Source organism: Rhinopithecus bieti, unplaced genomic scaffold, assembly GCF_001698545.2.
Source record: "Rhinopithecus bieti isolate Rb0 unplaced genomic scaffold, ASM169854v2 scaffold_21412, whole genome shotgun sequence".
Lineage (NCBI taxonomy): Eukaryota > Metazoa > Chordata > Mammalia > Primates > Cercopithecidae > Rhinopithecus > Rhinopithecus bieti.
Window position 1 is genome coordinate 2,368,876 of NW_016811643.1, and position 17,431 is coordinate 2,386,306.

Here is a 17,431-nt window from a genome sequence, read left to right on the forward strand (position 1 = left end):
AGCCACCATGCCTGGCCTATTTAGATCTTTAAAATTATTTTTTTTCTGTAAGTCTGTAGGTTTTCTTGTAGTGGTCTTATATATCTTTGCAATTTTTGTTTGTTTGTTTGTTTTTTGAGATGGAGTCTCGCTCTGTCACCCATGCTGGAGTGCAGTGGCGCAATCTTGGCTCACTGCAAGCTCTGCCTCCTGGGTTCACACCATTCTCCTGCCTCAGCCTCCTGAGTAAGTGGGACTACAGGTGCCCGCCACCATGCCTGGCTAATTTTTTGTATTTTTAGTAGAGACGGGGTTTCACCGTGTTAGCCAGGATGGTCTCGATCTCCTGACCTCGTGATCTGCCCTCCTTGGCCTCCCAAAGTGCTGGGATTACAGGAGTGAGCCATTGCACCTGGCTTTATATATCTTTTATTAGTTTTTTTCCTCCTTAAGTATTTGATATATTTTTGATGCAATAGTCAATTGTATTACTATATGTTAATAATTTTAATAATTTTTTTACTATATTTTATAAAATAAACAATTTCAATGAAGCCTCATAGTACTCAGCACTTCCAGCTTTAATTTCTTTGCTGTAATAGCTTGCTTATGAATAATTCAGGAAAGAATTTCATGTGTAGTGCTATTTCTTTAATCTTACCCATAATCCTTTTAAAATTCTAGTTGAAGCAGCTGTTTTATCGTGGTTACACTTAAGTATTTTTAAAATAAGACTTTATTTTCTATTATTTAAAAAATAAATCTTATTTCAACTAAGGAAGTCTTATGCTATAGAGGATATTTCTTCTCTTGTACATTTTCCTTTAGTGTCCCTTGAAAGACAGTTCCTTTTTTATTGCAGTATTTAACAGAATGTAGCAGATACCCTTAACTGGCACATGAAAGAAAACTTGTATCTTACTTTCTAGAAAATATCTCATGCTCCGTAATTTATAATAATATTTGTTATTCAAATCTTAAACAATATTTAATATATGTTTTCTAACAGTATTTTGCTGACAAAGGAATGCAGTTTTAAAAATATTGCTTTCCAGCCGGGTGCAGTGGCTCATGCCTGTAATCCCGGCACTTTGGGAGGCCAAGACAGGTGGATCATGAGGTCTAGAGATTGAAACCATCCTGGCCAACATGGTAAAACCTGTGTCTACTAAAAGTATAAAAATTAGCTGGGCATGGTGGCACATGCCTGTAGTCCCAGCTACTCGGGAGGCTGAGGCAGGAGAGTTGCTTAAACCTGGGAGGCGGAGGTTGTAGTGAGCCAAGATTGCACCACTGCACTCCAGCCTGGCGACAGAGTGAGACTCCATCTCAAAACAAACAAACAAACAAAACAAACAAAATATTGCTTTCTTTGTACTATTTAATCCACTTAATACTGCAATAAGAAAGAATAAATGTTTTACCAATAATATGTGCCTTTTGTTTTTCATTATTAAGCAGGACATGTATAAAGAGACTTCTTAGCACTGGATTGAGTGTCTTTGGACTTTAAACACTACAGCAAAATTATAAAAGTTAGCTTCAGATATAATTTTAGATTTTAAAATCATGATAGCTTTATTTTATCATTACTTAATGTAATGGTCAACAAATTATGCCTGCTTGTATAAATAAAGTTTTATTGGAACACAGCCACATTCATTTGATTAATGTAATCAATAACAATGTAATGTATTTATCTGTGTCTACTTTTATACTACAGTGGTAGAGTTAATTAGTTATAATAGAGGCTGTAAAATATTAACTATCTGGCCCTTTACAGAAAATGTTTTGCTGACATCTGACTTAATATATCAAGCAAGGCCCAGTATGGATTTAGTTTATTGTTAATAATAAATTTAAATCCATACAGTATTCTAAGTATCTTTTGATAATTTTGAATTTTTTTGCCAACTTATTGTTTGAACCAATTAGATTGTTTTCACCCTGTAATATAGCTCACAGAGAGCTCATATTAGGTGTAGAAGGGTCAGCTTTGTTATTCAGTATTTATTTTTGTTTGTAATTTTAATATTATCTTTAACCTGTGGGGGTTGTTCTTCATATTCATTTACTTATTTGCAAACATCCTTTAAGATCGTTTATGTGGTAAAGTTAGATTTACTTGAGAAAAAATATAAACCATAATTTATAAGTACCCTGAAAGCAAATGAATGACTGCAGACACTGATGTTCTTCCTTGCACACTGTGGAACTCCCATCTCTGTTCTCAGGATAACTCATATGTAGTAAGTGATACCGAAATACGTTACATACAGACCCGGAGAGGACACCATTATTAGTCTGTACAGTTAACATTGGTAAAGCATAATTCTTATATTTTAAGATTAAAAACAATTATAAAGTAAGAGTTTTAATTTTTCTTTCTGTACTTCATTGGAAAGTCTTATGCATTCCACTTTGGAGACCACTGTCTTAATACATACTGTTTGTGTAAATTCTTTCCAAATTCTGAATGTAGGCATAATCCCTGAATATAAATAAAAGGTTATAGTATCATAATAATTGAGCTTTAAGTCCAGTAAATACTTTATGTGGATGGTACTGCCAGCAGCTGCAATTAGAGAATCTGTGGGCTAAGCAAAGCCTTACTCAGATGCTTTATCTGTTTTTGTCCTGTGTGGACAGTCATCTCTCTTCCAATAAAATTTTGTATCTGCAGCTAATTAAATCAAGAATTTAACCTTAGGATGGAGGATAGAGGACTGTGTCTTCCTGCCAATACGTAACCCACCAGAACCACTCCAGTGAGGAAGGCTACCACCTTAGAGGCCTCAATAGGTAGGGATTTACTTTAGGGAGTTGACAGATGCTTAAGTATGGAGTCATACAGTCTGGGCTCAAATTCTGCACTCCTCTTGTTATAAGCTGTGCATTCCTAGGCAAGTTCATTTAACCACTTTGTGTCTCAGTTTCCTCTTACGTTAAATAGGGAGAAGGCATCTAACTTTTAAGGATGTTATGAAAAATTAGTTAATCCATATTAAGTGCTTGGCATACTATGTAGCACACATGAAGAGCTCAGTGAATGTTTATTTTTAGTTAACTTTCTGGCAGTTCAGATTTGGTCAGTTCACAGTTCACTGAGAACATTTATCTTTGAGCAGACTCATATTAACCTTTATTTATCTTTGAGCAGACTCATATTAAGTTCTTGAGGCAGATGTGGTAAAACTACAATGCCAATTTTTAAGTCTACCTCAGGAAGTAGAACTGTCAAGTATACTGGACATCCTGTGTTGTTAATGACCTGTACATTTTTTTCTACCTCTGGGTGGCACCATGGAACACAAACATCCTAATCATGAAGGTTATGTTGAACAAAGGGTCTGAATTGGGACATTCATTAGATGAATCCAGTGTTTTGTGTATAATGCCAAAGCGGCTAAAGTGAATATTTATTACCCTTTCCTGTGTTTAAGGAATTTTTTTTACCTAAAATGCCAGCTATTTACTTGTAACCTTTTTCGCAGTTTGCCCTATGCTCTTTTGGTCTTAGCCACTCACCATGGACTTTGACTCTGAAAAGCTTGTGATGCAAAGAAGCAGGGTTCAGTGATGGTGGTGCAGGTAGCAAATTGAGTTCCTGGGGCAGCAGTGCCAGTTATATTACAGTGGCTAGCGATAGTGGAGGTTAGCAGTGGAAGCAGAGGTGTCCTGATCAGACTAGTTCTGCTACCTGGTTTTAGGCATTGTTCTTGGCATCGATCCCTGGTTTTTCACTTCTCCTTGTAAGTCTGAGTTACTCTTTTGATAAGTTCTTTTTCTCCTCAAACTAGCCAGAATCACTTGGGTTGCTAAATTTGCAATCTAAGTTGTTCTTGCAACTAAGAACCCTGCTGATACCGCAGCTACAATAGCCTGACCCATTTGTCTTGCAATACAGATAAAAAGGTCATGGGAAAGCAAATGAAGTATTTAAACTTTGTTGGCTTCTTCTCACCTTGAGGGTATTAAGATCACCCTATTCCCAGGGCCTAGATTTGTGCCTGTCATATAGTAAGTGCTTAGTAAACCTTTGTGGAATGAATGAATGATGGGTACTGCCAATATATATCTATTACTCTGCTTTTTCTCAGCTTTCATGGTTGACTGATCTCCTTAAGGAAGGACATATTTTTTCTTTAGATATGTTAATACAGATGTAATCCTGCATAACAGTCCAATTTTTTTTTTTTTGAGATGGAGTCTCACTTTGTCACCCAGGCTGAAGTGCAGTGGTGCGATCTTGGTTCACTGCAACCTCTGCCACCCAGGTTCACGTGATTCTCCTGCCTCAGCCTCCCGGGTAGCTGGGACTACAGGTGTGCGCCACCACACCCAGTTAATTTTTTTGCATTTTTAGTGGAGATGAAGTTTCACCGTGTTGGCCAGGCTGGTCTCGAACTCCTGACCTCAGGTGATCCACCCACCTTGGCCTCCCAAAGTGCTGGGATTACAGATGTGAGCCACAATGCTCGGCTGCTGTTCTGTTTTTTAAACTCACTTGGCATATCTTGATTCTGTGGATTTTGTAGTTTAGCCTGGGGATGTGTGTGTATGTGTGTGCATGCACGCATCTTATAGAGCCCCAGAGTGCTGACAGGAATCCCTTCCTGGTGTCACAAGGCAGTCTAACATCTTTCCTGGGATTCTGGAAGGCATCTCTTGAGTCTTTCTCAAGGGGCTTGTTGATGGAGTAAAGAAAAGACCATACACCCACAGAAAATTTCATACATTCATACACAAATACAGAACTGTATTTAAATCTCATATCTGCCACCTAATAACTTTATGATTCTTGTTAAATTTTCTTTTCTTTTCTTTTTTTTATTTTTCCTTGAGACAGACTCTCACTCACTCTGTAGCCCAGGCTGGAGTGCAGTGGTACGATCTCGGCTCACTGCAGCCTTTGCCTACCGGGTTCAAGCAATTCTCCTGCCTCAGCCTCCCAAGTAGCTGGGATTACAGCTGCGTGCCACAATGCCCAGCTAATTTTTGTATTTTTAGTAAGGACCAGGTTTCACCATGTTGGCCAGGCTGGTCTCGAATTCTTGACCTCAAGTGATCTGCTCGCCTCAGCCTCCCAAAGTGCTGGGATTACAGGCATGCATTCGGCTGATGATTCTTGTTAAATTTTCTACAGATGGCCTGCTTTGTTTTTCCTATGATGGTATGTTAAGATTGGGAAAGGCAGGAAACACAGGTCCTTTTTTTCTTCTTTATTTTTTATGTTAAAGCAGGTGAACTTCTGCTCTAGATTTGTGTGCTGGGAACTGTGTGGGAACTGGCAGTTAGCACCCTACATTCTGATTCCATGGAGTCATTTGCTTGCATGTACTGAGCCCCTTGCTGTATGCTATGAGATAATGGCATTGTGAGGCTGGAGGTGCCAGGATTTTGAGAGATTGGAATGGCTTGTTGCCAGTTTGTTATTGCCTCTCTCCTGGTGGAATGGCTGAAGCTAGTGCCAAGGGTAGTACACCTGGGATCCCTGTCTTTTTGTCTCTAGAACACAGTGCTTTAGACTTGGACTTATAAATCAGAGCTGGGACTTTGAGATGAAGATTTGTGAGCAAGTTCATCAAGATATTGGGGTCATCTGGCCTAGTCTTCTTGAGTTTCACATGTAGAAACAAGCCTAGAGAACAGTAACTTGTTCAAGGTGGCACAGTCATGAGTAGCATGGGTGTCTGAAGATACTTCCCAAGCCAAATTGAAGTTCCTAAAAAGGCTAAGCCTCATCTGAGGCTTACTGTAACACAAAGCTAGAAGGGTTGAGGAGGGCAAGGGAAGGGTCAACACCTTACCTCTGATCGCTTTGCTTTACTCCTGCATTTTTTGTTCAGAGTGGACCCCGTTCTGCAATGGTTGGTCTGAAATTCAACCCAGTCCTAAATTGCATGTCTTGGGCCACAGGTTACCAAGTTTACAGACAACAGTTCTGTGCCTCTCTGGACACGTGACTGGTCTATTAATAGATCTGAAGTTCTGGGAGAGCCTCAGCTCTTCCCCTACCTTTCTACTTCCAGCAGCCTACTTGCTGGTAATTTCTTCAGTGCCCAGACAACTGGACAGAGAATGGAAACAGGGCAATTAGGAGATAATGCAGGCCCAGGTGTATATGAGTAGCCTCTGGCCTCATGGGTGTCTGTGCTGCATCAGGTCAAGTGGAAATGCTTAGTATGAAGGAGGAAATAATTCCATTTTGCCCTGGATGGGATTGAATAAAAACCCAAACATGTATTTGACCTTCACTATATGTAAGGCACTGTACTAGGCACTTTGCATGTGTTTACCACAATCTTCCCTGAACCTTGTGAGACAGATATTCTCATTTTACAGAGGAGATGTCTAAAACTCAGAAAGATTGACTTAGTAACCTAATGTTACACTGCTGGCAAGACTAAAATCCAGGCCTTCTGACTTTGTCCTTCAAAAATGAGTTTCCCTGGTTATAACTTTCTGTAGTAAAATTTGGCTAGGATAATTTGGCCATGCTGTCTTTGGGGACACTTGTATTATTGAATTATCTCATATAGCTCAGGAAAATGGGGGCAAACATGAAGGGAGGGGAATAAGGCCTATCAGGCTGTGGGCAACAAAGGGAACTTAGTGGGTGTAGCAGGATGGTACCTACTACAGGTCCATGTGACCTTAGTGAACCCAAGTCAGATAGTGGCTGGCCTGCAGGTTAATAAACCATATTTCTTAGCTTGGCATACAAGGCATTCAGAATTAGGGTTCCTGCTTCATCCCACTTTATCTCTTCTTACTTCCTGTCATACAAACTATTCTTCATTCTATTGTTTGCCAGGTCTGCTGTCATATTCCATGCATGGGCATTTGTAGGCTCTATTAAAGTTCTAGTAAAAGAGTAACTGTGCCTACCTTAGGGCCGAGCAGACAGTTTTGAATTTCCATTTACTCCAGAATCATTTTAGGCTGGAGCTCTGTTATTCATTCATGTATTCAATCATTCTTTTAACATATAGGACACTGCCTTTCTACCAGGTATTGTACTAGGCCCTGGTAATCAGAATAATGAACAAGATAGATATGGTTCCTGCTCTCCTAGAGCTTACAGTGTAGTAGGGAGGGCATAAATGAACAAAATAATCATAATGAAGTCTGATGAATGTCATGAAGTGCAAATAAGGGATGTGATGAGAGGGTACATGTATCAGAGGAACTTAATATTGTTTAGGGTGTTAGGAAAGACCTGACATTACCTGAGGAGGTGACATTTAAGTTGGACTTGAAAATCAAGAGAAAATAAGTAAGGGTTAAGAAAGGTAATGCTAGGCAGCTAGAAGAGTATGTAAAGGCTTAAAGGCCAGGTAATAAGGTTAAAGCCATGTCCATGTCAGTTCATTTATTCAGCAATCATTTACAACTGGTGGGTTATATCATGCAATGTGCTAGGTTCTGGGAACATAAAAAACAATAAGACAAGGTCCCTATCTGCCCTGGATAAACTCAGTAAGGAGTAGTGATGTCACTCCTTGGTAACCAGGGTGCTAAGGTCACCCTAGATCTTGGACTCAGTTTTTTGGGTCCCATGTGATAGGACTTAACACCTTTAGGAAAACTACCTGCCCTTGAGTGTTTGGTCCATCTGTCAAGCTGAGAGGACATGGACCTCAGATGAAAACTTGCAGCATTTGTTCTTATCCTTGGCTTCACACTTACCAGATCCATGATTAGTAAGGGATCTGCTATAGATTGAATGTTTATGTCCCTCTACATTTCATACATTAAAATCCTAACCCCTAATGTGATGGTATTAGGAGGTTGTGGGGTAAATGGACCTGAGAGCAATAACAAGCATTCCCTTAGAATGACCCGGTATGGCAGACACACCTGAATGTGTGTTCCAAGATAGGAAATCCGGGAGTGGCCAATCCAGAGATTTCGTTCCTTGTCTATAAGTAATATCTGAGCCCCAGTTTATCCCATGGAACATGGGCCATACAGGGGATTGAGGCCCTGGGTTTTGAGTTGAATGAAGGCTGCCAGGTGAGGTCGTTAAGAGGAAGGTGTTAAGTGAAAATGCTATGTAAATTGCATGCTGTTTGCAAGTGGCTGCGATTTTCCTGCCCAGCCTGCTGCTCCTGGGCTGTGTGGTTTTCCTGTCTAGCCTGCTGCGACTAGACTGTATGTAAGGCAGATCTCTTGTTCAGCCTGCCACTACTGGACCATATCTGTACATAAGGCAGTTCTCTTGTCCAACCTGCCACCATTGGACTCTCTCCCCTGTATGTAAGCCCCTAATAAAATCCCATGTCTTGTTTGCTGGCTCTAGGTCTCTTCTTTGGCCTCTTAAACCTGCTGCCTTTCCTATGGAAGTTAACAGGGGTTTGGTACAATAGACGTAGGAACAGGGGTTTGGTACAAAAGACGTAGGGCCTTTGGTGGATGATTAGGTCATGAGGACAGAGCCCTCTTGAATGGGATTAGTACCCTTAGAAAAGAGACTCCAGAGATCTCTCTTGCCCCTTCTGCAGTGGGAGGACACAGAAAGGAGACGGCTGTCTATGAACCAGTAAGTGGGCCCTCACCAGACACTGAATCTGCTGGCACCTTGGTCTTGGACTTCCTAGCCTCTAGAATTATGAAAAATGAGTTTGTTGTTTAAGCTGCCCTGTCTATGGTGTTTTTATTTTAGCAGCTTGAATGGACTAAGACAGGCTCCTCTACAGAGTTGAGGTTAATGGGTTCCAGAGATTGGCTTTTGTCATAGTAGAAAACACAGAAGGAGCTTTTTGGCTGAGATTAAGTTACCTTTGTTTTCAGAGCTTTGTGTCCTTGGTGTCTCATATTTATTACAATTGATCGTGTGTTCTCAGACCCATCCATTGTCTTGAGTACACTTAAGGTGGTATTTTAGCTCTGTTTTTCTGGGTTCTGATACTGCTTATAGACAGAAGTCTTAGTGGCTGGCTATCTTGGATGGTAAATTGCCTAAGTCTTAGGTGTGTTGTTCACATAGACTGTGTTTTGAATGGGACCACGTTTCCCCAATTGTGCAACAGTGCAACATCGTGGCCCTGGTTAAAGGGAAGGGAAGTTAAGTTATTGAAACATGGACTGTGTGCCTCAGGCTGTGTGATTTGTATTCTTTACTTAATTTAATACTCCCTATGATGCTCTGAAGTAAGTACTATTATTCTAATTTACAGATGAGGAGACTGAAGTTAAGTGAACTAAGTAAACTAGTAAGTAGTGGTTTGGGGTTAGAGTTTAGGTCCAAATCTAAAGTCCGTGTTTCCCTCTCTCATCCAACTTCCCAGTATAGTTACAGACTTCAGATCTTGCATGTCATCTTGTTTCCATGTCCTCTTTGGTGCTGTCTACCTTGACTTCACTTGCCTTGCCTCCCTGTGTCAGTAATCTAAGGATTCTCAACATGGCTGAGGCTCAGGAATATATCCTGTTTGGTAGATAACCTAGAGTCTCTCTTTTTTGTTTTTTCATCTACACTGTTATTTGTGTGTCTAATGTGAGGCAACATTATAACTATAATTGGAGTCATTTTTAAAGAGTAAGTTAGCTCTAAATTTGTTGGGCTGCTTTTCTTAATCCGGTTCCCACAGCATTCTCAGGAAGACAGAAGATGGGAATGGCTCACTAGAAATGAGTTTGGATGAAAAAGGCATTGGGGCTTGGCTTGAGTGGTAGGAAGAGCTTCCCTCAGCCTTTCTAAATTGCATGGCTACTGACGTTGGTTGGGTCTTTGTAAGTTAATACTTAATGTCCCTTTTCCAGGGACCTAAGGTTCTCTTTTTCCCATAGAAGCCCTGCCTCATCATCTGGAGATTCTGGAGCTACTGACATTAGAGTGGGAGAGACTTTTTTCTTTCACAGAGTTGTCAGGGTTGTGTATGGGGTGGGAGAGGGGTCTGTGTGTAAGGCAGAATCCAGGGAATGGTGGGAGAGGAAGTGTAATATGTATTTGTGTCTTCAATAGCTTTTCAGCACTCTTTTTTTTTTTTTCCTCTTCATGTCTTCTTCTGGAGACTTTGCAGTCTCATTTGAGAAGTAGGGTCCTACATAAAATAAGGCTGCTACTCTCACCCATCCTGTGTTCCAACTCTGCTTCCTTTTCCTGAAGGCTGACAGACTTTTTCATATCTTGAGTCTTTGTGCCTTCTGTTCCCTCTGTCAGGAGTATCCTTCCCATCTTCTTTGCCCCGTGTATATCTACTCATCCTTGAAGGCCCAGTTTGATCTCTTCTCTCTGGAGGTCGTCATGCCCACTTTTGTGCCTCCGTAGCACTTTGTACAGGCCTTTCATATAGTCTTATTCACTTAACTGTCTGCTTCACTCTCCACATCTTGAACCTCTTAAGAGCAAGAGGCTGAGTCTCTCTTTAGCAAGCACAGGGTATGAGGCAGACTAGAGTCTCACTAATCGTAGAAGTAAACAATTCAATTCATTACATCAGTACCTTGGGACACTGATGCCCAAACCAAAAATAGATAATTGTGTACAACTATCTTGTGTGCCTCCATAAACTAAAAAAGTTTCTCTTCCATAATTCACTGTTTTGTGTATCTCCCAGGCCCCATAGCCCTTCAAACATGCATTGCAGTAGCTGACTTTGAGAGAGAACAGAGCACAGATGTTATCTTTGCCTGCTTTGCCCTTCACCTCACAGTGCTCTTCTAAGTCCCTGGGCTTGACCCAAGGAATGAGTAGGGAGGAAATGCCAGAAATGAGCCACCCTTGGCATCCTGACTCCTTGGTTTGCAGGTTTGGCCCTGTGGGGCAGTGCAAGGTGAGAAAGTGGAAAAGAACCTCCTCCCTGTAACAGCAGCCGAAAGGATTCTCTACAGATTATTACTGTCATCTTTTCACAGCTGCAGCTGCAGCTGCAGCAATGAGACACTCCCCTCATTGCATTCTGCATCTAAGACAAAATCAGTTCATCTTTTAAATTGGCTCTCTTGGCTTGTCCTGAGATTTCTCACAGGGCTGAGAGCCTGAAACAAGTCATCTTACACTTGTCTTTCTACCATTGTAAGGCCACAGACTGTGAGATTGTGTACCCTTAACCCTTCATTTTATACATGGGGAAATAGGCCCACCATGGGCACAGGACTAGTTCAAGGTTGGCTGACTAGTGTCAGGTGAGGCTAGACACTGGTCTTCCAACTCCCTGCAAGGTGCTCTCTTCGTTATACCCTGCTGTCTCTGATATCAGTTTCTTTTTTATGTTGGTAATGCCTGTAGATTGTGAAGCTGGCGAGGCTGAAGTAACCAGGAAACCTGGTTTCTTTTCCTTCTGTCACCTTCCTAGTTTCTGGACATCAGGGCACAGGAGACATTCTGGAAAGACTTAGTGAAGGAGTAAATACAAAACAAAGTTGGCCCAGGAAAACCTCATGGTCTAAACCAGAAGAAGACTAATGAAGTCAGCAGATCCCTCCCAGTTTCTCTGGACATCTTTGGTTTTGATGATGATTCCTGTGGTTCAGTTTTCCCAGTGTTAAATGCAACCTTGACTGGAGCGTAGAAGAGATATAGATTGTAACCATGGTATTATATCTGGTGAAAACCAGGTCTGTAATTAAATGTCTGTGAAAATACCACACCTGGGCTAACTGAGGATGGCTTTGAGTCTTCAGATGCCTCCCTTATTCCCTAGCAGCAATCACAAGACAGAGAGATTGTGTGCATCATTATACATAGGTAACATTTATTGAATGCTCACTATGTTTTCTGGAACTTTTTTAGGTATTTACAATTCTTTTAATCTTCACAATCATCCATGAGTAGTTACTATAATTCTTTTAACTTTTCAAATGGACTTTATTGAGATATAATTTACATGTAATATACTCATTTTAAGTGCTCAGTTTGAGTTCTGACAAATGTAGTATATGCCGGTGTAACCTCTCCCCTACAATCAAGATATAGAACATTTTCATCAGTAGGTACTTTTGTTATCCTCATTCTACAAAGAGGAAAACTGAAGTACAGAGAAGTTAAGTGACTTGTGCAGGGCCTCATGGAAATAGAACCAGCATTTGAATCCATGCTTTGTGACTCCAGAGTCCATATTCTTCTGTGCTGTGCTACCTTTCATCTCTTAATTTGTAGTCAAGCCATTGCCCTTCTTCTCCTGGTGGACAAGCGCATTAAGGACTAAGATGACATAGGCTTGCAGTCTAAGCACTAAAGAGGGGTGTTGGGAGCAAGAGGCCCAGAGATAGGTAGTAGGGAGGAATGAGATAGCTATCTCAGTACCCTACAGTTCCAAGACCCAAAGAAGGCAGAACAATGTGCCTTTTGCCCAGCCTTTGCTTCTCCAGGCCTTCAAAGAACAGGGTAGACTAGGGAGTCTTATAATAAGGTTACCAGTTTGATGTAGTATCTGAAAAAAGGACTGGCTCCTAGGCTCACATAACTGGAGGAGAAATATAGAAAATGAGAAGAGATGATAGTCTCATATGTTCTGAGAGTGATCTTAGTAGTGGCTGCAGCCCATTCTGGACTTGGCACTATAGAGGCAACAGTCCGAAGATGGAGAGTGGCCTTGAAATCCAATCCTTTGAGGAGAGGTTGAAGGAGCCAAGATTGGATGCCCTGAAGAGAAAATGTAATCGTTGGCATCATATCCTTGAAAGGCTATTCTTTGGCAGAGAAAACCAGCTTGTTTTTCTTTGTGGCTTCAGAAGGGGTAATTAGAATCCAATGGGTGGGATGGTGTATTTTGGAAAAATTAAAGTACAGTGAATATGACATATCTCATATCTCATTAGCTTGGAGTACAAATAAGATCAGGTCTTTTTTCAATATTAAAATTAATCTCTGCAGCCGGGTGCAGTGGACCATGCCTGTAATCCCATCACTTCGGGAGGCCGAGGCAGGCAGATCACTTAAGTCCAGGAGTTCGAGACCAGCCTGGGTGACATGGCAAAACCCCATCTCTACAAAAAATACAAAATGTAGCTGGGTGTAGTGGCACACATCTGTAGTCCTCGCTACTTGGGGAGCTGAGGTGGGAGGACCACCTGAGCCCAGGAGGCGTAGGTTGCAGTGAGCCGAGATGACACCACTGTACTCCATCCTGGGCAACAGAGCGAGACTCCATCTCAGTAATAATAATAAAAAAAATCTCTAGAATGAGTGTGAAATTATCTGGAAATTTAATATGTTTCCCTTAGGGCTGTTCTTCTTCCCTCTTTCTCTTTATGAAGTATTCAAAAACTCTAAGGGCCTATTCAATCCAAAGGGGTCAGGCTTAGTTCTAAGCAGAGAACTAAATAATCTTATTGGCTTGCTAGCAGACCCCATTTTTAGCTTCTGTTGGTGCTGCACAGTATGGCTTTTTAAAATGGATCTTTTACAGAATGTGGTTTCCTTATTTACTGTAGCCACAAGAACTTGAATCTGCATAAGTCACAGTGGTTCATTGAGGGAGGATGATGGCAGTCCTTCAGTGTCACTCTTGGTCCTAGGGTTCACTCTGCTTGAGCTCTCAAAGTGAATGCTCAAGTTTATATGTATATAAGCTCATCCACTGGAGGAGGAAACCGCCACAATCTTCCAGCTGGCTAAGTCTAAAAGTGTTTCTAGCTTCCACCACATTCTAGCTCTAGAACCAGCCAACCAGCCTTCTCTCATGATCATATGATCATTTTGGTTAAAATATCCAGCTTGGGACATCCCTTCAGCATGAGCACTTACTGTTGGCTATTAGTGTCCCTCCCTACCTTTAACTTCACCTGGGATGTTGAGTTTGTTAGAGAAATTCCTTTTTTTTTTGAGATGGAGTGTTGCTTTGTCTCCCAGGCTACAATGCAGTGGTGTGATCTCGGCTCACTGCTACCTCCGCCTCCTGGGTTCAAGCGATTCTCTTGCTTCCGCCTCCCGAGTAGCTGGAATTATAGGTGTCCACCACCACACCCAGCTAATTTGTTTTTGCATTTTTAGTAGAGACAGGGTTTTGCCATGTTGGTCAGGCTGGTCTTGAACTCCTGACCTCAAGTGATCCACCTGCCTCGGCCTCCCAAAGTTCTGAGATTACAGGCATGAGCCACCGTGCCCGGCCTGTTAGAGAAATTCTAATAGCATTGTACTTCAGAAGTAAGGGGGGGGTCAAAGTTTCAGTCTCTCCCTAGGAGGGCTTTAGACCCCATTCATATTTGTTTTCATTTTCTTCAGCTTTGCATATCACAGGGTGTTGAGAACAGTCTTTGCCAAGTCACAAAATATCCTGTTGTGTCCTTTTCCCCAAGGGCAATGTGTGCTCTTTTGCTTTGTGTTTTATCATTAAAACAGGGCCCCGTAAGAGTGAGGATCTGTCCCAGAATGATTTAATGTTTCTAAACATTGAAAGGGGCTGACAGGAAGGACTGACAGTTTTAAAATGACAGCTTAAGGCTGGGCACGTGGTTCATGCCTGTAATCCCAGCACTTTGGGAGGCTAAGGTGGGTGCATCACCTGAGGTCAGGAGTTTGAGACCAGCCTGGCCAACATAGAGAAACCCTGTCTCTACTAAAAATATAAAAATGAGCCAGGTGTGGTGGCACACACCTGTAATCCCAGCTACTCAGAAGATTGAGGCAGGAGAATTGCTTGAACCCGGGAGGTAGAGGTTGCAGTGAGCCGAGATAGCACCACTACGCTCCAGCCTGGGTGACAGAGCAAGACTGTCCCAAAAAAACCCAAAAAAGACAGTTTAAGACCATCATCTAGAATGAGCAGGGTTAATATTAGAAGATGTGAGAAGGGGCAAGTGGCTATGCAGTCTGAACCAGTATCTTGAAACCCCTTTTCCTAGGAGGGACTCTTACTAATTTTCTCCACTACTGCCATACTAGCTTAGCAAGGTACTGTTCTCCCTTTATGTTTAGCCCCAAGTTGGGCAAAGAATTTTCCTGTATTACATATAACTGAGCCCTTCATAAAATATTTAGACAAGAATTTTCTAAAAACTAAGGGATAGCAATAGAATTGAGACTAGATAGACTAGCTTATAAAATGCTGCTTGATCTCTGGGGCTATCAGAGGATATACACTTAGGCAGTGCCATCATGATTATTTGGTTATGATGGAAGAGACAGGAGAAAGGTATGAGTTAGGTTGAGTTGACTTCTAAAGAACCTTCTGGCTCTGAGATTCTGTGAATCTTCTAGGCTTTTCCAAAGTGAAAATTCTAGAACTGACTTTGTTTGGTGATTCTTGCAAATCTTACAGGCCCAACAGTGGGGTCAGGAAAGTAGGTGACTATGACATAGTTGAGGTTACCGCTGATCTCATGTCTGCATTTCTCCCAACCACTGCATTCCACTTAGGCCAGAGAAATACAGATGTAAAATACAGCCTTTTAAATGTATGTTTTACCACAATTAAAAAAATACAGCTTTATTATTTGTCCACAAGGTTAGTCTATCCTTTCTCATTTGACCCTCTCAATACCTTGTGATATAGGCAAGAAAGTGCTTATTAAGTCATTTTAGATATGAAGAAATTGAGATTCAGAGAAGTTAAATAATTTACCTGTCCAGATTACACACTGGATCTACTGGTATCCTCAGTGCTCTTAATAAATATTTGTTAAATAAGTGAATGAATCAGAACATAGAACTAGGAACAAGGAAGATTCTTTGTTTCCTTGGCCAGTATTTTTCTTTCCCTATTCTTCTGAGCCACCTGGAGGCTTTCTCCGGGCACCTTTTGGGTTGGCTGTTTTTGGCTGACCTTCTCTTTGGGATTCCCTTGTTCTGTAGCTGAAGCTGTGTGCACTCGTTAGAGATCATCATCCCAGTTGTGTTCCCTAAGGAGTAGGAAGAGAAAAAACACTCCACCCACTGTAATTCTTTTTTTGTTACTTGTTTTCTGGGATCTTCATATCATTGCTGACAAGACTGACTCATAGACTTCACTGTGTGATTTTCTTGGTTAAGAGACCTTTTTCCTTAACTCCAGAAGAAATTAATTAATAGTTTTGTATGCTTAAAGCCCAGCTATTTAGCAGCTTTACCCAGAACACAACAGTCTGTCTTCTAGTGAGCCCAGACTTATCAATTTGTTTTGGCCAAAACTCTGTGTGCCTAGCTCTGTTAGGGGGTATAGGGGAAGCCGTTGGTGTGGGGGGAGGAGAGGGACTCAGGGTCCAGTTGGGGAAATAAGACACATACATAAATAGGAAAATAGTTTGAGGCAGTTTAAATAAAATGCAAAATCAAATTGTATACACGTAAATATTTAAATGTGGAGAATAGATCATAAGGGGCTGAGAAGGTATAGCGGAAAGAATGTATGCTTTAGAACTGTAGGCCATTGGCAAGTTAACATAATTCCCTGAACTACTTTTTCCTTTTCTGTAAAATGGGGATAATAACAGCAGACTCACAGGGTTGTGAGGAATAATGAGGTGATGTGTGTAAAGCACCAGCATAGTGGCTGATGCATGATGGTAGGCTATTGGGAAGCAGCATACCCCCATGCACTGACTGCCTCCCCCACGACCCTTTCAAGGAGCTGTCCTGGAGGACCTAAACCGGAAAGGCTGGTTTGCATTTGGAGAAAGAGAAAAGGGGGGATGGCAAGCCATGAATGGAGGAACAGGTCCCACAGAGAATGTCAATCTTGGGGGAGTGGAGGATACGTGGAAGGAGCAGTGGAGTAAAATTAAAGAGACAAAGAAGTTTGGACTTTATTTAAAAGAGATGTTTTTGTTAGAAGTGTTTTTATGTCATATGTCCATGTTTATATTTATAGGAAGGCCTTTCTTGTACTCTTCAGTGTAGCGTAGTAGCTAAGAGCTTGGACTCTAGAGCCAGACTGCCTGTCTCTGTATGCCACCAGTTAGTTTACTTCTCTGTGCCTCAGTTTCTTGAGCTGAGAAATGGAGATGATGATAATGATCTCTCATAGGGTTGTTGTGAGGATGAATGAGATAACAAATATAAAGTGCTTAGAATAGTATCTGACACAGAATGCTACATACATGTAAGGTGCTATAATTTTTATTGTTATTATTTAAATGAAACAAAACTTTTATGAAAGAGTACATGCCTCTACTGATGAACTCTGATAATTAAGCAAAACAAAAATGATCCACTGACTGAGGGATTGATATCTACAGTTCGAAGACTTCTGCTGTAGGTAATGAAGATCCATGAAAGTGGTAAGCAAGGTGAGGCCTGCATAAAGTGATATTAAACAAAACAGATCTGACTGGGAGGTGCAGGATGAATAATTAGAGGCAGGAGAGTTGGTAATGGGTTCTTGAGATAGGGTGTGTCCATGTTAAATCATCTAGCAGTACAAAACATTTGTTATATTTGAAAGTAATTTCTGGTAGGGTTAAGCAGTAGATGTGTAGGACTTGGGCAGCCTTGTCAAATAACTTGAGTTCTGGTGAAAGGAATGCAGCAATGTTGTAGCAAACAGTATACACACACACACACACACACACACACACACACACATAT

At 41.2% G+C, this 17,431-nt stretch overlaps 1 protein-coding gene across 8 annotated transcripts in view; it reads left to right on the plus strand.

The window, feature by feature from the left end:
* Positions 1–17,431, plus strand: part of STIM1 (stromal interaction molecule 1) — a 225,353-nt gene that overhangs the window by 66,242 nt on the left and 141,680 nt on the right. The gene's annotated exons all lie outside the window — the stretch shown is intronic.